The sequence below is a fragment of the Triturus cristatus genome, chromosome 5_1 (genome assembly GCF_964204655.1).
Source record: "Triturus cristatus chromosome 5_1, aTriCri1.1, whole genome shotgun sequence".
In the NCBI taxonomy this organism is placed as follows: domain Eukaryota; kingdom Metazoa; phylum Chordata; class Amphibia; order Caudata; family Salamandridae; genus Triturus; species Triturus cristatus.
In genome coordinates this window covers 387,926,307-387,945,663 of record NC_140587.1, presented here as the reverse complement: position 1 = coordinate 387,945,663, position 19,357 = coordinate 387,926,307, and the positions used below count along the sequence as shown (strand labels likewise).

At 44.7% G+C, this 19,357-nt stretch overlaps 1 protein-coding gene and 1 long non-coding RNA gene across 4 annotated transcripts in view; one reads left to right on the top strand and one right to left on the bottom strand.

Moving 5' to 3' along the window:
* OXR1 (oxidation resistance 1) overlaps window positions 1–19,357 on the top strand; it is a 1,797,650-nt gene that overhangs the window by 471,676 nt on the left and 1,306,617 nt on the right. The gene's annotated exons all lie outside the window — the stretch shown is intronic.
* The window catches only part of LOC146830919 (uncharacterized), an 81,427-nt gene that overhangs the window by 38,323 nt on the left and 23,747 nt on the right, over window positions 1–19,357 (bottom strand). Inside the window, exon 3 of one of the 2 annotated variants that reach the window (XR_014961208.1) lies at window positions 1,636–1,728. This is a non-coding gene — a long non-coding RNA (uncharacterized LOC146830919). The remainder of the gene's footprint in view (window positions 1–1,635; window positions 1,729–19,357) is intronic. The other variant, XR_014961209.1, reaches the window with a different exon arrangement.

The window sequence follows — 19,357 nt, the reverse complement described above, 5'->3', positions numbered from 1 at the left end:
CCTAGACCATGCCAACGTAAAGAGAGCAGTTGAAATTGCCAATTAACCCTATCGAAGGCTTTTTCAGCATCTAGAGTGAACGTTACCAGAGAGTTATTGAGTTTAGGAGCTTTGCTGAGAATATTCTTACCCCCATAATATCTAGCATTAATCTTGAGGAGTGTACCACATGCTTTCTCTCTTGAAGATTTATTGAACGGAATCTTAGCTACCACCATCGCATCCAAATCAGCTTTGTTATTTTTAGATGTGAAGTATTTGTGTTATAATAGTTTGATGTCAACTAGAAGGAGCGGAAGATTCTCTTTCCAAATCCTTCCTTTTTGTGGAAACATAATTAATAACGAACCCTCTAGAGACAGATTTAAAGGCTTCCCAAACAAATTGAAAAGATATTTCCTCTATATTGTTGTTTTCAAACTATTTGTTTACAAAAGTTTCATTAGAAGTGAGAAAAATCTTGTTAGAAGGTAAGGTATTATTGAATCTCCAATGAGAATTGGATAGGTTATCTTGGAGAATATCAAGATTGGTACATACAGGGGCATGGTCCATAATCAAAATTGAGCCAATCTTTGAGTGTTGGTTCAACTTTCTTTACTAAAAACACAATATCAATTCTGGTTTAGGAATTGTGAGGGGCCATGTAAAAGGAGAATTCTTTGAGAGTGTGATTGAAGTCTGATAAACCATTGTTTGTGATGGTGTGCTTGAAAGCTTTGTGTGTTTTGTGAGGAAGAAACCAAGCTGTAGAGTGCCAATCAAGAAAGGGATCATTGATTTGAATGAAATCACCACTCAATACGAAGTTTTCAGTGGAATATTGTACAACCTTTGTGAAATTTTCTTCCAAAAGCTTGGATGTGGGTATATGGGACCATACACATTCGCTATTGTGAAGATAGTATCATCAATTTTGAATTAGACCAATACCCATCTATCCTCCTCGTCATTTTCCAAGGAAATAAGGGACATGTTTAGACATTTATGACATAATATAACTACTCTATTTTTGTGTAAAACAGAGGGAGCAAAATAGAGCTTGCTTACCCATTGTTCTTTAAGTTTAATAATGTCTGCGTCAGCGGAATGTGTTGTCTGGAGTAATACCAATTGGCATTTCAATGAAGTTAAGTTGAATAAGACATGTTTGTGTTCAATGGGATTTTTTTGAACCTTTAAAATTCCATGCTGTTATTCTCAGTGCCATTTGTGCATTAATATGAAATATAGTAAGTGTAAATTTTGAATGAAAGAAGAAACCAGTTGGAGAACAGAGAAGGGGATAAGGGGCACGGGAGGAGTAAAGAGAAAGAAAAAGTTATAAATGGGGTAAAGGGCACCAGAAATGTGGATAGAACTGAGAGGCAATATAGGAAGAAATGTCCTTGGTTGCAATGAAATACTTAATGACAGAAGAGAACATCCAGAAAGATGTACAGAGTACGGAGCACCTAATGAAGACAGAACCAGTCCCAGCCATGGTGAATGGAGAGCGGTAAACATGTCATTGACGAGAAAAGCAAATACAAAATACTTCTTGATAAGGAGGGAAGGATTAAAAAGAATATTCGAAAATTACACACTCACTTCGTAGATTAAAACAAAAGGATAAATAATGTGACGTAAACTTACCATAGATAACAGGGAAGAGGTTGTGGTGGTAAGGGAACATACAACATAAGGGCAGAGATGACTAAGACAAATGAAACCTTCAAAGATCTGCTGCTGAAATACAAAGGGAAAGAAACAAGAGTGTTAAATGAGGGAGTGATCCGAAGAGAAAAATAATGAATAAGAGACTAAAAACAGAAGGTTATTCATAAAAGCAGTCAAATGTAGAAGAAAGACCAGGCATGTTTTAGCACTGGTGCCAATTTCCATGTCCTCCTGACAATGTTGATAAAGGAAATCTTACAGTTGGGCTTGGTCCTCAAAAGTATAAGATTTCTCTTTACATGTAATTTTGAAGAAGCAAGGATGGACTAAACCATACCTAATATTCAAGAACTTTAGTTGCGGGCAGAATTCAAGAAAGCACCTTCTCCTAGCACCTGTTGCATTGGAGACATTCTGCAAGAATTAGACTTTGTATCCAGCCCAAGACAAAGACCTCACTTGTTTAGCCACAGAGAGAAAATGCTTCTAGTCGGTAAATTGCAAAAACAGAATAATTATTCCTCTCGGTCGAGTGTCAGAGGATGTTGCAGATTGTTTGGGGCTCAGACGATGAGCTCTTGAATACTTAAGAGGGCTATGATCTTGTAGTTTAACAATGGAGGTGATGGGCTTTTTCAGAAAGATTGTGTTGGGGCTGTTAGATTTGGGGGTCTCTAGTTGGCATAGGTAGGTACCTGTGACAAATAGGGACCCTTGCGTCTAGTCAGGGTAAGGGGGTACACTCCTAAAATAACCTCTGCTCATCCCCTTGGTAGCTTGGCATGAGCAGACAGGCTTATCTCAGAGGCAGTGTGTAAAGCATTTGTGAACACATACAGATGGACACCACACAAATTTTATATAAAAAGATAAGTATTCTTTATATAGACTTATCACAAGACCACAAATGACAAAAATCCACAATACTGTCCTTAAAAATGGTAGAATTAGCTTAGTTCTCTTAAGATGGTAAATGCGACACTCAGAGTTCAATGTACCTTAATATACGTAACGCAAGACAATGAAAGTGTTGCAAGGACAGTGATGTGTTGAAGATCTGGTGCAAAGAAACAAAGATGGCGCTTTCTTCTTGATGCGACACGCTTCCCGGTGATGCGGCGGCGTCTGCTGCGATGTCGATCCTCTTCTCCGGCGATGCGAGATGCTTCCACACGATGCGAGCCGGACAGGCCCTGCGACACGCTTCCCAGTGATGTGGCGGTGTCTGCTGCGACGTCGATCCTCTCCCCTGGCGATGCGAGTTGCTTCTGCAACAATGAGAGCCGCGACAGGCCCTGCGACACTCTTCCCGATGATGCAGCGGCATCTGCTGCTACATCGATCCTCTTCTTCGGCGATGCGAGGCGCATCGGGGAACCTGCGATGACTCAACCGTTCTTCTGGGCCGCGACAGGCCCTGCGACACGCTTCCCGGTGATGCGGCGGCGTGTGATGCGACGTCGATCCTCTTCTCCGGCGCTGCGAGGTGCTTTCTCGTTGTGAAGTGACAGCGGCAGTGCGGCGACACGCTTCTTGCTCGTGAGTTGCGCTTCCAGCTCCCTCAGAAAGCCTCGCAAAACAGCAGGCACTTCCAAAGAACTCTTGGGGAGCTGGTGGGTGAAGTCTGTTGTCCCTGACACATCAGCAGGAGGCAAGCTCTTTTCTCAAGCACTTGGAGATCCTTCACAAGTTGAATAAAGTACGCAAAGTTCCTTTCTTCTCTCTTTGCAAGTCAGGCAACCACTGCAGGCCAATCCCTCAAGCTTAGGGATAGTCTCTCCTCAGTCTTTCTGGTTCCGCTCCTCAGCAAAGGTTTCTTCTTGTTTCCCAAAGTGATCTAAAGTTCTGGGGTCTGGGTCCCCCTTTTTATACACAGTTTCTCTTTGTTCTCTGAAGGCAGAGAGGTCTTTGCCTAGTCCAAACCAGTTCTGGTCAGTCCTGGAGCTCTTTGTTGACATGATTCCTTCTTTCCTTTCACAGTGCAGGGCAGAGAAATCAGACGCACCACAGGAGGTGGAGCCAGTATTGTGGAGGGAAAGCACAGCCCTATTCACGTCCCACGTGCAACTCCTCCCACCACTCTTCATGTAGATAGCCCTATTCAGCCCTGTGCTGACTCACCCTGCCTCCGGGAGTTCCCCAGTCCTTGGAATTCCCCAGCCCCTGTCACTCAAACTCCAGACAAGGAATACACATTCAAGCAGAGGCAGGCCTGGATGGTTAGACAAGAAAATACCTACTTTCTAAAAGTGGTATTTTCAAACACCGAATGTTAAAACCAACTTCACTAAAAGATGCATTTTATCATTCTGAATTCAGGCATACTAAACTCGAATTTCTACCATATTCCCTGAGTCAGTAAGGATTATAAGCTGTAATAATTAAACTGACCATTCTGGCCTATGGGGAACAGGTAGCCTTGCAATAGTGAAAAACAAAAAATGGCTGTAATTCACTATTAGGACATGCCACACACACCAGGACATGTCCTACCTTATACTTACAATGCACCCTGCCCTTGGGCCTACCATAGGGGTGTCTGATATGAAGAAAAGGGGAGGTTTAGGGACTGGCAAGTGGGTGCACTGGCCCAGTCAGCATGGCAGTACCAGACTGCACACAGGCTCTGCAATGGCAAGCCTTAGACACACTTTAACAGGCTGCTTCTGTGTGTGGCGCAACCAGTGCTGCAAGCCCACCAGCAGCATTTGGTTTACAAGCCCTGGGCTCACTCAGTGCCCTGTACTAGGGTCTGATCAGTAAACCAAATCAGCCAATCATGGAATCACTAATCCATACATCAATTTACAATAGGGAGAGCATATGCACTTTAGCACTGATCAGCAGTGGTGAAGTGCCCAGAGTCATAAAGCAGCCAACAATCAGGTCAGAAAAAATACAGGAGGAAGGCAAAAAGTTCAGGGATGACCCTGCAAAAAGGGCCAAGTCCAACAGGGGCCTTGTGAATTCTCAGGAATACCATAAAGCTGCAAATTATTCCTCTGATTTCTGTTTTCCAAATCTTCAGTGATATTTTTGAGTTGATCAATTTCCTTTGTTAGCTAAGTTACATATCGGATAGAGTATTCCAAGTCGCTGATTCGCTGTTAAACAGAGGTAATATGGAGGTCATGGGTGGACCATTTCTCCTCAATACATTGAAGAGATGTATTGGTTTTAACCACAAAAGGTTTTTAGGCACTTGTATCTTCCATAGGATCCTCTAAGGTGGGATGGGAGGGCGATTTGAAAGTAGAGACCAACTCTTTCTTAGGCCTTTTGACTGAGCTAGATGGTTTCTTTGATACAGCTGAAGGAGCACCGCCTATTGCAAATTCAGTGGTGCTCTTCATGAGGACTGTTGTATTCTCAGGAGCTAGGTTGCATTGGGAAATGGCATGTTGTATGGTGAGTTTATTGGAGAATGGGAGGAATTTGGCCTGTTCTTTCTGTTTCAGACATCTGCTCATAAAGAAAGCTGGAGTAGATAAACTGTTCCGTAACCATTGAAATAACTGAGGAGGATGTGGGAAAAAAGTAGTGTAATAGCCACAAAATGCATTCAGACCTATAGAAGGTCAAGTGAAAGGTCCAGTTATAAGGCTAAACCCAACTGAACTTTTGTGACCAATAGGATTGAACATGAACAAAGAGCCTGGTAAGTGCAGTAAAACAAAGAGAAGAAATGCTCAGTTTAGGAGCAGCACATATCTGATTCAAAGGTCGTCACCTGCCTTGAGATGGAAAAATCATGAGGCTTAAAGCAGTGCCTTGCGTGGCAGTGAAGGAAAATCAGCATAGCAAATTCTTGGCATAAGTGGGGCAAGGAAATCCTTTGCAAAATGATTAACTGCTGCATGCGAGAGTCAGTGAAAATGAAATAATTTGTAACAAGAGCAGAGAATAGCAAATTCTGCACAGATAGCTGCTGCATGAGAAATCCAAATTGATAGAACAATAAATGTCTCATATCTTCTGTGAAGCAGCATAGATTTACCCTCAAAAAGGAATAAGAGACCTAAAATGGCAGTGCCTCCTGATGCGCAATGCAGCATGAAGAAAAATATGTAAACACTGCACACTGGAAAGATAAAAATAAGCTTCAACTGTGGCGTCCACCTTCAGCTGATCTTATATTCCTGGAAGCAGAAGAGCCAACGGCATCAGAAAAGCAGTGCTCCCAGGAGTTCACCTGAGCCAATCAGGAGAGTCAAGGAGCAGAGGCCATCTTGTGCGGCGCTCGTGAAGTGTCACCCCAGGAACTTTTTTACAGTCTTACGAGACAAGCAAAGTTCGGATGGATCCTGCATCGAAGCCACTTGCTGCTTTATTAAATGCAGCAATGATTGCATGGGAGCACATCTAGAGTGATTGCTCTACAGATGTACACCACCCTGACAACAGAGCTATTTGCTCTAAAGATCACTAGAAAGTAACCAAAGGTCACACATGGCACATTACGAAGAATGTATAAAAAACAATTACTTTGTTATAACAACTCTCTATGAGAATGCCACAAGGTCATATGCTTGGCTTTATATTAGGCAAATAAACTAACTGAGGTAGTTCACTATTTTCCTAAAAGACCAGATAATGCAGTATAAGTAGACATGTAACATTTGAAGATTTGAGACATATGTCAATGCATGGTTGGGATGTACGTCCACTGCAAACAAATTGCAAATTAAACTTTCTTTTAAAACAAATAATGTAAATTGCAGCTTTGTCGAATACTCCCTAACTTAATAACCAGACCAGTTAGCTGCATGGTGGACGCCACAAATATTGATTCCCATGTCTTGATTGCATTGCATTAAGCACAGTGATCTCAGAGTGGTACTGTCAACTTGTATTAGGAGACAGAGATGTATCAGACATTGAAGAGTGAAAAGGTTGATTTAATTCAGTCAACAAGCATTTCTGTTTATTGGTTGAATGGGGAAGCCATTCAACTATATTACGTTTCTCTCCAAGGGTTGTTATTCTATGGATCAGTGGATTTAAGAAATACAAAATTGAAAATATGGGTTATGTGAGCAACCTTCTGTGCACTACACAATTAAAATTAGATCCAATGTTTCTGGTTGTATCTCTTAAAATGCACATACATGCATAGTTGATTCAGTATTATTTGACCAACATTAATTTCAGAAGTACACAAATGAAATGAAAAATATTAAAAGAACTGAAAAAAATGAAAAAATAAAATGTAATACTTTTTGCAAACTCACTTGTAGCAATTCTGACCAGGAACCAGATAGAATGGGTTAGAGTGGTAGTATATTCTTACCATCAAGATTAAATAATGTACACATTCTCTAGATGAAATGTGACTGAGTCTTCTTGATAGAAAGCAGTGGATAATTCTGTTAATCATAGTAAGAAATGTCTGCAAACGTCTGCTTTAATATGTTAACTATATATGATTCACACACATGGTGATCTCATACAAATAACTAATTTTGAGGATTAACTGGTTTGACCACCCATCAGTCGCCCTGCCACAATAGCCGCTTTTTCCTGTTAAGACCTGTTATGCTGAGCATCCCTCAATGTTATCTGACATATTCTTTAAAGTATTCAACAGAACCAGGCACATTGCTTGTAGACAACAATGTCCCCCATGCAATCAAGCATACATTGCAATGGCAGGCAACCTGGATTTCATAAGAAGAAAGAGCTGTCTGTGTCACCAGTATTGGGGCCACAAAAGGATTGGATAGTGTTATGTTACAGGGCTATGCTTATGCTGCTAGGAAATGTGCTTGTCTGTGAGCCTGCAAGCTTGGAGATGGCTGCTTTAGTAGCCACACAGGTTGGTCTACCGTCATCTTCCAGTCCTGTTGTTGCCTTATCTCATACTTGTAGGCTCATTGTACACTTTTTGCTGCTCCCCTGCCTCCTGGCCACCATTGCTATCATCACTGCCCTATCGCAGCACCGCAGCACTTTTTTGTAAGAGATTAGAGTGTTAGTTCAGGGGGCTAGGAACCCACCTCTAATAATAATCACAATCCTTTTTAGGCTGAACCACAAAAATCATTAAATAAACCTGTTCTTAATCCTCTGGTACCTTGACACAAACCAGTCAGGCTTAATTTAGTGGCAATGTGTGAAATATGTATGCCTACTCAAAGATTAATAAAGTGAAAACACAAGTAAAATCGCAATCCAATTTAGCATGATGGAGTACATTTTAATAAAGGAAGCGACAGTTTGAATTAAAAATAGCACCAAAAAGCACAAAGCATCAACCGTATCTATCTGGTCACTCTAGACCAGGTCAAAGTCACAAGTTAAGGCAGAATAAAATGAACGAGCAGTTGAAAACTGGTTCGTCTCAGTGGAAATGTTACCTTTGGACATTGATGAGTCATCGACAGGGCAAGCTGCGAGCTGCATCCAAAGTGGGGCTTGATGACGGTGGGTTGCTATAGAATGGGGTCCCGATGCGATCATCCATGAAAGTGGGAAAGATCTGAGAAGGTGAAGACAGTGCATAGGAAGGCCTCAATGTAAACAGGTTGCTGCTTGGCGTTAGTCCCAATTAAGCCCTCTACATTCGAACTTAGAAACTTTTCTGGAAGTGAGGTCTCTCTCAGCGTGGCAAACCAGCAAGCTGAAGCTTACCGGTTCATTCAACAGCCACTGTAATCCAGACAGGAAGTTGGCAAGAGATGGGAGGCACCACTTGGGGGTTGGGATTTACTCCATCTGAGGCCACCAGCAGGGTCCAGGGCCAGCCCAGGTTGTACTGATCAGCTGGGCAGTTGCAGGGAATGAGGCCTCTGGAAGCTTGTGTCTTAGTACCTCAAACAAGAGGTCAGTCAACTGAAACTTGGATAGGGGTGGGCCAAGAATTCTGCTCCGCCAGTGGAGTTCATGGAGCTTTGCACATTCCGCGCTCTGTGTGGAGTGCGGAGTTCCAAAAAACTCAGTGAAGTGACACGGAGCGGTGGGTTTTATTTTCCAAGCGGCTTACCAACGGTAAGTTGGCGAGCACTTGCGAGAAAAAATAACTCACTAGACCTCCTCCTGGTGAGATTTCTCATCGCAGGCGGTCACGGCAGGTCACGACCGCTCACATTGAGAAATCTGCCATTCACGTTAAGGAAGCTGCTGCTCGAGCAGCAGAAAGCGTCAACGTCCTCTGGCACAATGCTTAGTGCCGATTGTGCTGATTTTACAGCACCGGACAAATTCCTGGCACTAAAAATCAATGCGAGAAGCATGACTTAACAGACTCTGTGGAGCACGGTAGAGTTTTTCGGGCACTTCGCTGTAAACTCTGCCTAGGCCTACACTTGAGGTCACTTATTGGGTCCAGGATTACAGGCAAGCAGGTCCAGTCTACCTTCAGGTTCTTTAGACATCAGAATAGTCCTTATGATTCTTCACAGGTCCAGGAGTGCTCTCAGGAGGGCACTGGGGCATGCCTCATTTATGCCGAGTGCCAGTCTGTGGGTGTGGGAAACTCCAGGCCTCTTGCAAAAAGGTGCTAGGTCCCAGCTTTTGTAGTGTGGGCAGGATTAATATACTCCAACATTGGCCAGGGGTCCAGGAACTGGGAGGCATCACTTGTGGGTTAGGACTCACTCCACCAGAGGCTATCACCAGGGTCCAGGGCAGGTCAAGGTGGTGCTGATCAGCTGGGTAGTTGCAGGAAAAGAGGCATGTGAAAACTTGTGTCTCTGTAGCTCAAAAAGGAGGTCAGCCAACTGATACATGGGGTTACTTCTTGGGTCCTAGATTGAAGGCATGCAGGCCCAGTCTACCTTCAGGTTCTTAAGACAGCAGGACAGTCCATCTTCTGATTCTCCAGAGGTCCAGGAGTGTTGTCAGAAGGGACCTGGGGCGTGCCACATTCATGCATAGTTCCAGGCTGTAGGTGTGTGAAACTCCGTGCCACTGGCTAACCGATGGGGCAAGGGTTCCCAGGGATGACCCTACCCACTTTTCCACCAGTTCCTGAGTACTGTACTGTAAACTATCACACAGTGTCCATCTCTGCCAAAACATATTATGGCAAAACCTTCCTTCCCCTGTACAGAGCTCCTTGTGCCCAGCCAGAGGTGTGGCTACAATAATGGGTAAACCCTCCCAGGTGGTCACTCAAAACTAGTTCTGGGGCAAGTTCTGCCATCCCACTGGAATTAGAGCCAAGCTGGCTAGGAGGACAAAGTGATACAGGCGTAGATGTAAGCTACATCTATCAGTGTTAGGTTAGGCATCCTTTGAAGCTCAGGAAGGGACTGGGCACAACCCCCAGGCCATCCTGTTCAATGAAGAAAACACCTCCTTCCACCCTAACCTTTTTTCTACTGTCTGGCAGAAATCCCCATCTCGCCCAAGGGGAGTCATAAGCAGGTAGGTGACACTGGAAGGTCATTTTGCCTTAGGCAGAAAATTACAACTTTCTAAAAGTATAACTTCTAAAATAGTAATATCAAATCTGACTTGACCATTAAGTTGGATTTTAAATTACCATTAAAATGAGTCCTTGAACTATTTGTCTAGCTAAATCCAAACAGGAAGTAGCACTTAAGTGTAATAGTGTAAATCAATTTTAGCCTATGGAAGAGCCAGTCTTGCACCAGTGAAAGCCAGCTTTCCACTACCTTGTAAATACCATACACCCTACCTTAAGTTAGTCAATAATCAACAAGAAAGAGGAGGATACTTAAACACATATCAGAAATGAATAAAGGAAGCTAGGGGAAATGGATCACTGGCATGAACAACTAATGAACTTTAGAGCACAGAACAAGATTGACCTGCACCTGGGTGAAGCTCTGGAGTGACCAGGTTGAGGACCAAGCTTAATAAGATGCAAGATGGAAAAAGGCACAAAGTAGACAAGGCAGAGAAAAAGAACATCTCAAGGGCAACATAACTCTCCATCCACTCACGTAGGAGCACATATGACAACACAAGACTTACCAAATTTGAAAGCCCTTCCTCTCTCCCCAAAGGACCAAGTCTTGTCATGTAGTTTCCAGCCTACGGTAGAAACTGGGCTTTTGTGGACAGCATAACCGTTGGGATGGCGACAGACTGATTCCATGCACCCTGTCAGGATATGTCGTCCTATAGGTCGCCTAGTTCACAGTCCCACCATAAGCACCTCTAAACCTAGGTGGGTAGCAAATGGTTCTTTAAACCACTGAACAGGACAGCCCTGTTTCCCCAAGAATCAAGGTAACAGATCCAGAACCCTTTTTCTAAATCACTCATGCTCTCAGAGAAATATACAAGGAATACACAGTGGGAAGTTTTAAATATTTATTGAACCAACACGATTCTTGTATAAAATAAATGTGCTGCAATGATTAATAAACAGAAGCAAATTTAAGTTATTAGAAGTACTAGGACAGTGAATAGAATAAAAAGTTCCACCATCCAGCTAAAATAATGTATATATGCAAGCATATGAAACAAAATAGAAATCTGGTGCACTCCTACTATGCGTCGCCTAAGTGTCTAGTGCATGTGTGTGTGTTCTGCCAAGAATCCCCATACTGGATGATCCAACCCCTGTTACTTGAAAGGAAAGACTGTATGTCCCCATCATGGTCACGAGATGGACACCCCACGCAGAGATGTTAACTGGCAGCTGGGCCAAAGCATCAGCATGTAGAAACCTCACCAAACACAGCAAAGTGCTCCTCTGCTAACACCCAGCAACAGATGTTTATTTATAACAAAAGGCATCCTTGCCTTGGGCCAAGATGCTGAACAGGCTGCCATTGTTTGTGTGTTATAGATAGCTATGTCGCCATATGTACAAAAACCACAAGCACATTTGCGCAATGTATGTCTAATCCTTGTGCATGGTGTCAAGGTAGCATGATTGTATTCTTGCGAAGTTGATTCTGTAAGCAATTATAGTTTCCAAGAAACTAATCCAGACTGTCACGGATGCAAATGTGTGTCAGAAGTCATTGTCTAAAAGTGAAGGAAACTTTAGGAAAGACCTGTGTATATGTAAACTGCCAGTGTTTCTCTCCAGGCCTAACCTCTCCTCCTCACCTGAGAAGGGAGATGGGACCCTATACTCATCCCACTACACTGGGGACTACAAACCTTCCCCACCTCCCTTGGTTGAGAAAAACATGAAACACTCTCATTAGGATCACTCCAAAATGTCTTTCCAGGCCCTCTGGCTCTCACTCAAAGGTCTGCCTCCTTTGCAAGTTCCCTGGAACAGATGTTGGGGTAGCACTTGAAATCAACAAAGGGGAATGTGCTCTCTGACAATCAGATTGAACAGTTCTTTAAAATTGTTGCTGTGCAGCCCTTCACCCATCCCTACAGTGTTTTACAACAATCCTCCACAAACTCTTCCCCAGACTGGTGAGACAGTTTTCTACTGTCCCTGAACCTCAACCTATATCCTTCAGGGGTGACACCGTTCTCCTGGTAGCTAGGTACCATGCTCTTGGTTCCGTAAGTGGAGGTTTCTACGCTGGATGCAATTTGCTGCCACCACTGGAATCCACCTGCAGCACTGGGGAGTTCAGAACACTTAAACTATGCTCCTGGGGCAACCTTTCCTCAAGAGCTGGCTTCTCTCTGGCGTAGGCCTTTCAGCCTCCTCCATCCTCTCCTGAACTAGGGCTCCCTCAGCCTCTAGCCTTCTCTCCTGGACAGCCAACTGCACTAGCTTCAATTTGACCCTTTCCTGTGCCAGCTGGTGCTCCCTTTCCTCCCACCTATCTCTGAGCCCCTCAGGGGACAGGGACTTGTAGGTGACACTGCTCCTGGTACAAGACCCAGCAAGAGACTCTCTCTCCGTGGGATCCTCTCTATCTACTGGCATCCCTGCCCAGTCATTTTTCCCTCCTGCTCAGACTCTTCCAGGCCACTGCCCTCCAGGTTTGTGGACTGGGAAACCTCCCACTCAGAGTCCTCACTACTCTTGGGGTCCTCCTCAGGGTCTCGCTCAGAATCACCACCCTCCTGGTTCTCTTTTAAGGCTGCCATCATGCGGTCCCTTTCAAAATAGTGCAGGGTCCAATGACGTTCCCCATCCACTGGTAGTTCCATCTCCCTACAGAAAAACGTTGCCTCCTCCACTATGTAAAATAACAGGTTGTTCATGTCAAATGGTTAACTCCATTTTAGCAAGGTTCAAAACTACGAGTGCAACAACAAGATTTTCAGGTGTAAGAGCTGAGGCAGAAGTAAACGATAAAAAATGACCAATTGGAGAATCAGGAAACAAACATGCAATGGTCTACGTGCAGAGTTTGTAGTGCAACAATGAGTCGGTGTAGTACTGCGCAAACGCAAGTCCTATCCTCACTGCTGATCACTAATGTTAGAAATAGGGTTTCTGGTTGAGTAGGGTGTGCACCTAAGCCAGGCAGAACCCTCACTCTAGTCAGAGTAAGGGAGTTACACACCCAAGATAACCCCTGCTCACCCCTTGGTAGCTTGACAGAGCAGTCAGGCTTATCCCAGAGGCAATGTGTAAAGCGTTTGCACAACACACACACACCAGTGATGCAATAGATACACCCCAAAAGAGAAATCACACAAGAGTATATAAAAATACGTATCTGTACTGCATTTAAACATAGACAAAAAAAAACAATAATCACTTTGCCAACCAGGCAATTGTGAAAACATCACAGATAGTGCAATAGGTTAAAGACATATGTTGCACACATCATAAAAACACCATCACTGTACATATTATGCAGATCCTGAAATTATTGTTATCCTGTCAGTACAAGGCATAACCACCACATATATCTTCACATCAGGGCATGAGTATGAAGCAGTTTATGACAATTTATATAAATCACCCCCTGTCAACAAAACATCATGATAGACCACGTTACTGTGCATATCTATGCGGAAACATGATGTTGGCCTTTTTATCATAACCAGTTTAAGGTATAAAATGACGCATACCAATATCAGAGCATGAAATGCAGCAGAAACGTCTGACAGCACTCCTGCGCTCTTCTTAAACATTATACGGTAATAAACACAAGGATACAGGGCACAGAAGCAGAAGCGCTCCTACTGCCATAAGAGCAATAGTTACGGTGAGCTCCCATGAGGGAAGTTACCTCAGGCAGTGTCATTCTGGAGCCTTCACCCTCCAGAAGGCAGAAATCACAATGCCCCCAAGTACGTACCACCAGGAGAGGGAGCATGACCACACCTCTCCAGGAGCTGCAGGGAGCCCTGGCTGGGTCCCCCGCCTCAAGCACCACATGGTAGCTGTCCGCAATCATGTGGTGCAGCTGCCAAAATAAAGGCGTTTTATCAACAAAAAGCTGGCTGGCCTCTGAAGTAAGCACTTTGAGCCGCAGCTTAGAGGTGCACCATGCTCTGCCTTAGGGCCATGGCTACTCGCCTCAAGGCCCCCGGGAGAACATGGCAGGTGTGTCATCGTCAGGTCGACAAGCCCCACCCACTGGTAAGGCTGCTTTAGGAGCTTCCCTGTTGCCAAGCAATGCATCAAGAAGAACGTCGCTGGCTTGTGAAGCAACGTTTGAGCTGTTTTCACCATTGCACCCCGGGTTGCCTTGGAATCGGGTAAAGATGGGGGTGTTGAGGAAGCGACGTGCTGAGTCAACAGGCTGCACCCAAGCAGAACACCACAGTCTCACAATGCGGAGCACCTACCCTGTAGAGTTGTGCAGGGAGGTCAGACCCAGCACTACTGGCGATCAGGCAAGGCCAACCTCAGAGTGCTCGAGGCAAATAAAAAGCGCTTGTCCATGCACTGGTTGGAGTACTTACTCAGGTTTGGGACCAAAAAAAGCACCCCACACTCTCTGTTCCCGAACAGGCAGGGAAAGTGTAGCGCTCGCCATGCGGTGGCAGGACACAGAGAAAGCCACAAGCACTGGAGAGTGATCACAGGGGTCACAAGAGCAAGGAGATAGGCAGAAGGCCAGTACATCAGATAGTTGCAGATTGACAGTCTCTGTAGCAGCCAACCTGCACAACAGCACAACAAAGCAAAGTCCAACTTGTGGTCTTTTCTGGCAGAACAGCAGTCCCTCACAATGTGCAGCATGTAGAGCCAACAGCATCTGGTTACAAGTCCCATGCAGTGTCTAAAAACATTGGGTCAGAGCCCCTGAGCTTATTCTGAAAATGTCTTTGATGTTGAGGTAACTTCAAACAAACTTAAAAAGTGCACGACAACCCCATACAATACCCAGCCCTGGCTCCAGACTCGCTACAAGGGGGTGGAGACAGCATTGTGAGATGACAGGCACAGCCCTATTCAGTTGTCAGTGACAATGTCTCCCACCACTCTAGCTCAGGAAGGCCCATGAGCCGGGTGATGGACCATCAGGAAATGCAAGACACACTTCAACTCACTTTGTGTAGCTGTCTAGAGTGAATGCACAAACAGGCCCTTGTCAGTCTAAACCAGATGTTGATTGAAGTCAGGCTGTAAAGCGCAAAGAGTCATAAGAACACAGAAATTCCCATTTTCTAAAAGGGGCACTTCTTTAAAATAATAATGAAAAATCCACTTCCATCAATAAGCAGGATTTATCACCACTATTCCAAACATACCAAACATGGCAATGCTACTCCTCTCAAATCAGAATTTACCACTAAATACCTATCAGATAATTCCCAGTGCACACCTTTGAGCAAGCCTCACTGCAGAGAAAAACCAAGGACCTCATTACGATGGCAGTCAGACGAGCTTACGACCGCCATTGTTGCAGGAGCGGGACCGCCCGACCTTTAGTCGGTAGTCCCTACCACCGAATTACAATCTGACTGCTGTGTAGGCAGACGGACACAAAAAAGGGCTACAACACAAACCTCAATCGCGGAAGGCATGTTTGCAAACATCCCTGCACCGTGTCTCAGGCACCATCTCGAAGCCCCAGTGGGGACGTCTGCCTTTTCATAGCAGTCTGACAACCATGAAAAGGCAGAGAGAAATGGACATCGTAATCCCGACAGCGGTGCCTGCACTGGCACCACTGCCAGGACTTGTCACACAATCAAGGCACATGTCCAACCTTTTACCTACACAGCACCTGGCCATAGGGCTAGCTAGGGCCAAACTTAGGGGTGACATATGTAGTAAAAAGGGAGTTTCAGGCTTGGCAAGTAACTTTGAATGGCAAGTCACTGTGGCAGTAAACTGTGCACAAAGACCCTGGGAGAGGCCTGAGACAGGTTTGAAGGGCTACTTTTGAGGGTTGTACAAGCAGCACTGCAGGCCCAGTAGTAGTATTAAGTTTACAGGCCCTGGGTATATAGGATACCACTGTACAAGAAACTTACATGTAAATTAATATATGCCAAACAGGTGTAGACCAATCATACCAAGTTTAAAGGAAAGAGCACATGCACGTTAGCACTGGTAAGGTGGCCAGAGTCCTAAAGCCAACAAAAACAGGTCAGAAAAAATACAGGTAGAAGGCAAAAGGTTTGGGAACAACCCTGCAAAAAGCGCAAGGTCCAACAAGTAGCATTGTAAAACATGTCACAGACCTGTCCTGCAGCCTGAAGTGCAGTTTTAAACTGTCATTTTGACCTGTTAAAGTAAACCTTTTGCCAGGCCTAAATCATCCTTTTTAATACTTATAATGCACTCCTCAGGGAGGCTCTAAAGTCTCAAAGGGCAGGGTGCATAGTATTTGACATGTAGGTGATGTGTACTTATGTTTGAAATGTCCTGACAGTGAAAAATCCCTAGAGTTTGTTTTTACTGTGAAAAGGTTATCTCTCCCATAGGCTTACACTGGGTTACCTTATTGCACTTAATAAGTCCTAACTTCAGTTTGGGAACAGATAGAGGAATGCTTCTTTCACTCAATTGAGTTGTAATTTAAAATCATCTTTAATTTAAGTTACTGTTCTGAAAATGGCACTTTTAGAAAATTAGCATTTTTCTACCTACATCAAATGTGCCTTTCTGCCAGTGTCCAGGGTCACATGCCTGTGAATCGCTCTCCTGAGGTGTGTTGTGTATTCCTTCCAGACAAAGGACAAAAGGTGGTTGGGTGTAGAAGGAGAGGGCCTTCCTAACAGGATGGATGGGGAGGAGTTGTGTCTTGCCCTGATTGCACTTTAAATGACAGTGCCTGCTGCACACATATAGGAACCTGACATTTGGCCTGCTCTTGCCTTTGTCACCGTGTACAGCTTGGAGCAAAACCCAGGGGAAGAGGAAGAACTGAATAGAACCAGTTTGGGAGTAGGCCAGGGATTGACCCCACTCAAAGGCTGGTATTGGGTATAAATGTGTATTGGGTATAAATGTGGCACCTTCAGAACCTCTCATCAGAACACTCCTGGACCTGCGGAGCATTCAGAAGATTGACTGCGCTGATGTATGAAGAAGGAAAACTGGACCTGCTTGCATTGGAGCCAGGACACCCAGAAGTGATCCCAAATATCACTGGGAAGACCTCATGTTTGAGGTACAGGGATAAAACAAGCTTCCTGAGCTACAACTGTCCAGCTGACCAGCTTCAACTGGACCTGCTACTGGCCTCTGTTGAAGCAAGTCCTCATCCCCAAGAGGTTCACTCAGGCACTGGACCGTTGACTGCCTTCAGGGTGTACTCCTCCAGCCTCAAAACAGAACTCTAGGTAAAAATCCAGAAGTTTGGGATCCTTGTGGACTCTTTGCACCAGGAAATGATCATCTGCAATGCGTGCCAGTGAAAGGCACTTTGCAACAACTATGGCCGTCTGCATCAGCAATGATCTCCTGCCATGAAGCCCCATTGATGACCTGCTCTTCTAACCAAACAATGACCACTTACATCAACAAACAACATGAAGTTCCAGCAGCGACCTGTTCCTTGCACCAACAATGGACTTCTTGCGACCCTCGCCTATGCAAAGCTGCATCTGCAGCTCCGCACATGGACATGGACTGTGAGAAGATAGACTTTTCACCGGGACAAATATGGTCCCTGTATTTGCCAAGTGCTCCAGTGCGATCAACTTGAACCTGTGGTTTTGACCCAGTCAAACATGACAAGATACCTGTGAGTGGCGCTTTCTACTTTTTGGCACTATTTTCACCTAGAGTTTTAAAAATTCAGAAGTTTGGATCTATTGATTGGATTTTTGTTGTTTAGGTGTCATTTTATTTTTTTAATTATACTCTATTTTTCTAAATGGGTTTAGAATTTTTATTGCGTTGTGCTCTCACTTTATTTTATTACTGCTTGAGTGTTGCATTAGTACTTTGCACATTGCCTCTAAGTTAAGCCTTACTGCTTTTATGCCAGACTACTAGAGGGATAAGCACAGGTTTATTTATTGACTTTTATGGTTCACTCTGACAAGAATTCTGGTTATTATTTGGGTGCGGGCTTCCACCCCTCTCAACTAGTCACCACATTTCTTTCATTAGTGTTCAATGGTTGGATCCATTACTTGTGTTTGTGAACTGCCACTCAGTGATGTGTGTAAAGAAAAAAAAACTCCCTTGCTATGATCTGACATCAGAATTGATTTGTTAAAAATCTCCCTTATTTTTAATGAACTTTTTCTGATTTTTCCTATATTTGTTTCCTCTCCTGCACCTGCAATTTTGCTAAAATCGAGCTGGCGCTCTGGCTCTCAATAAACTAGTCCCTTATTTAGAAAAGGCTTACTTCATCTGCCAGGCCCAAAAGCTATAGGTAATTTGGCACAGAAAAAAAGACATAATACTGAGCTGAATGTAAATGATTTTGACAGCTTGTAGCTGACACTGAATTCTGAAGTTGGTTTTAGTGAAAAATATTTTTTGCCAAGAAGGATGTGTGAGATGGGTGGGGCAGGTCTTTAGAATATTGCAGAGCCAATCTTTGTCCTGTCGGAGACTCTCCTGGTTGAAAGGCTGACACTCCTCATACTGCAAAATAATGCAACTCCCTTCCAAGCCTAATTGCTTGTCTGCCTTTCAATCCATGCATTCCAAACTTCTTGACACATCATGTTAGCTCACGGAACTCATAGTACGACCCGCGGGCTGCCAGCGGCCCGGCAAGCATTCCTTGGCGGCCCGCGGACCTTGCAGACATCGTACCTGTGCTTTTTTAATGAGTGTCCGCAGACACTGCCGGTTGCAGCAGCGCGGAGCTATGGGGGCCAGGCAATTCTTTTAAAGACCATTCACTTGTTAATGAGGCTTTGTTGTATTTCACCTCTTCTTAGCGCCCCTGCATCACCCCTCTGATTGAGAGGAGATGCAGGGGCACTAAGAAGAGGTGAAATACAACAAAGCCTCATTAACAAGTGAATGGTCTTTTAAAGACCTGTGAAGTACTCGGGTGCAGCTGTGTGTGTGCCCGGGAAGCAGTCTCAGCCCGGGGTGACACAAGCGTGTTGAGGTGACGGAGGGCAGCAGGGAGTGAGAGCAGCGGGTGAGGTGACAGAGGGAGACAGACAGAGGGAGACAGATGGGGACAGGGAGAGGGAGATGGAGGGAGGGAGACAGAGGGTGGGAGACAGAGATGGAGGGAGGGAGACAGAGGGAGGGAGGGGGACAGAGAGAGGGGTGGACAGAGAGAGAGAGAGAGAGAGAGGGGGACAGAGAGAGAGGGAGACAGAGAGAGTGGGAGACAGAGAGAGAGGGAGACCGAGAGAGAGGGAGACCGAGAGAGAGGGAGACCGAGAGAGAGAGGGAGACCGAGAGAGAGGGAGACAGAGAGAGGGAGACAGAGAGGGAGGGAGACAGAGAGGGAGGGAGACAGAG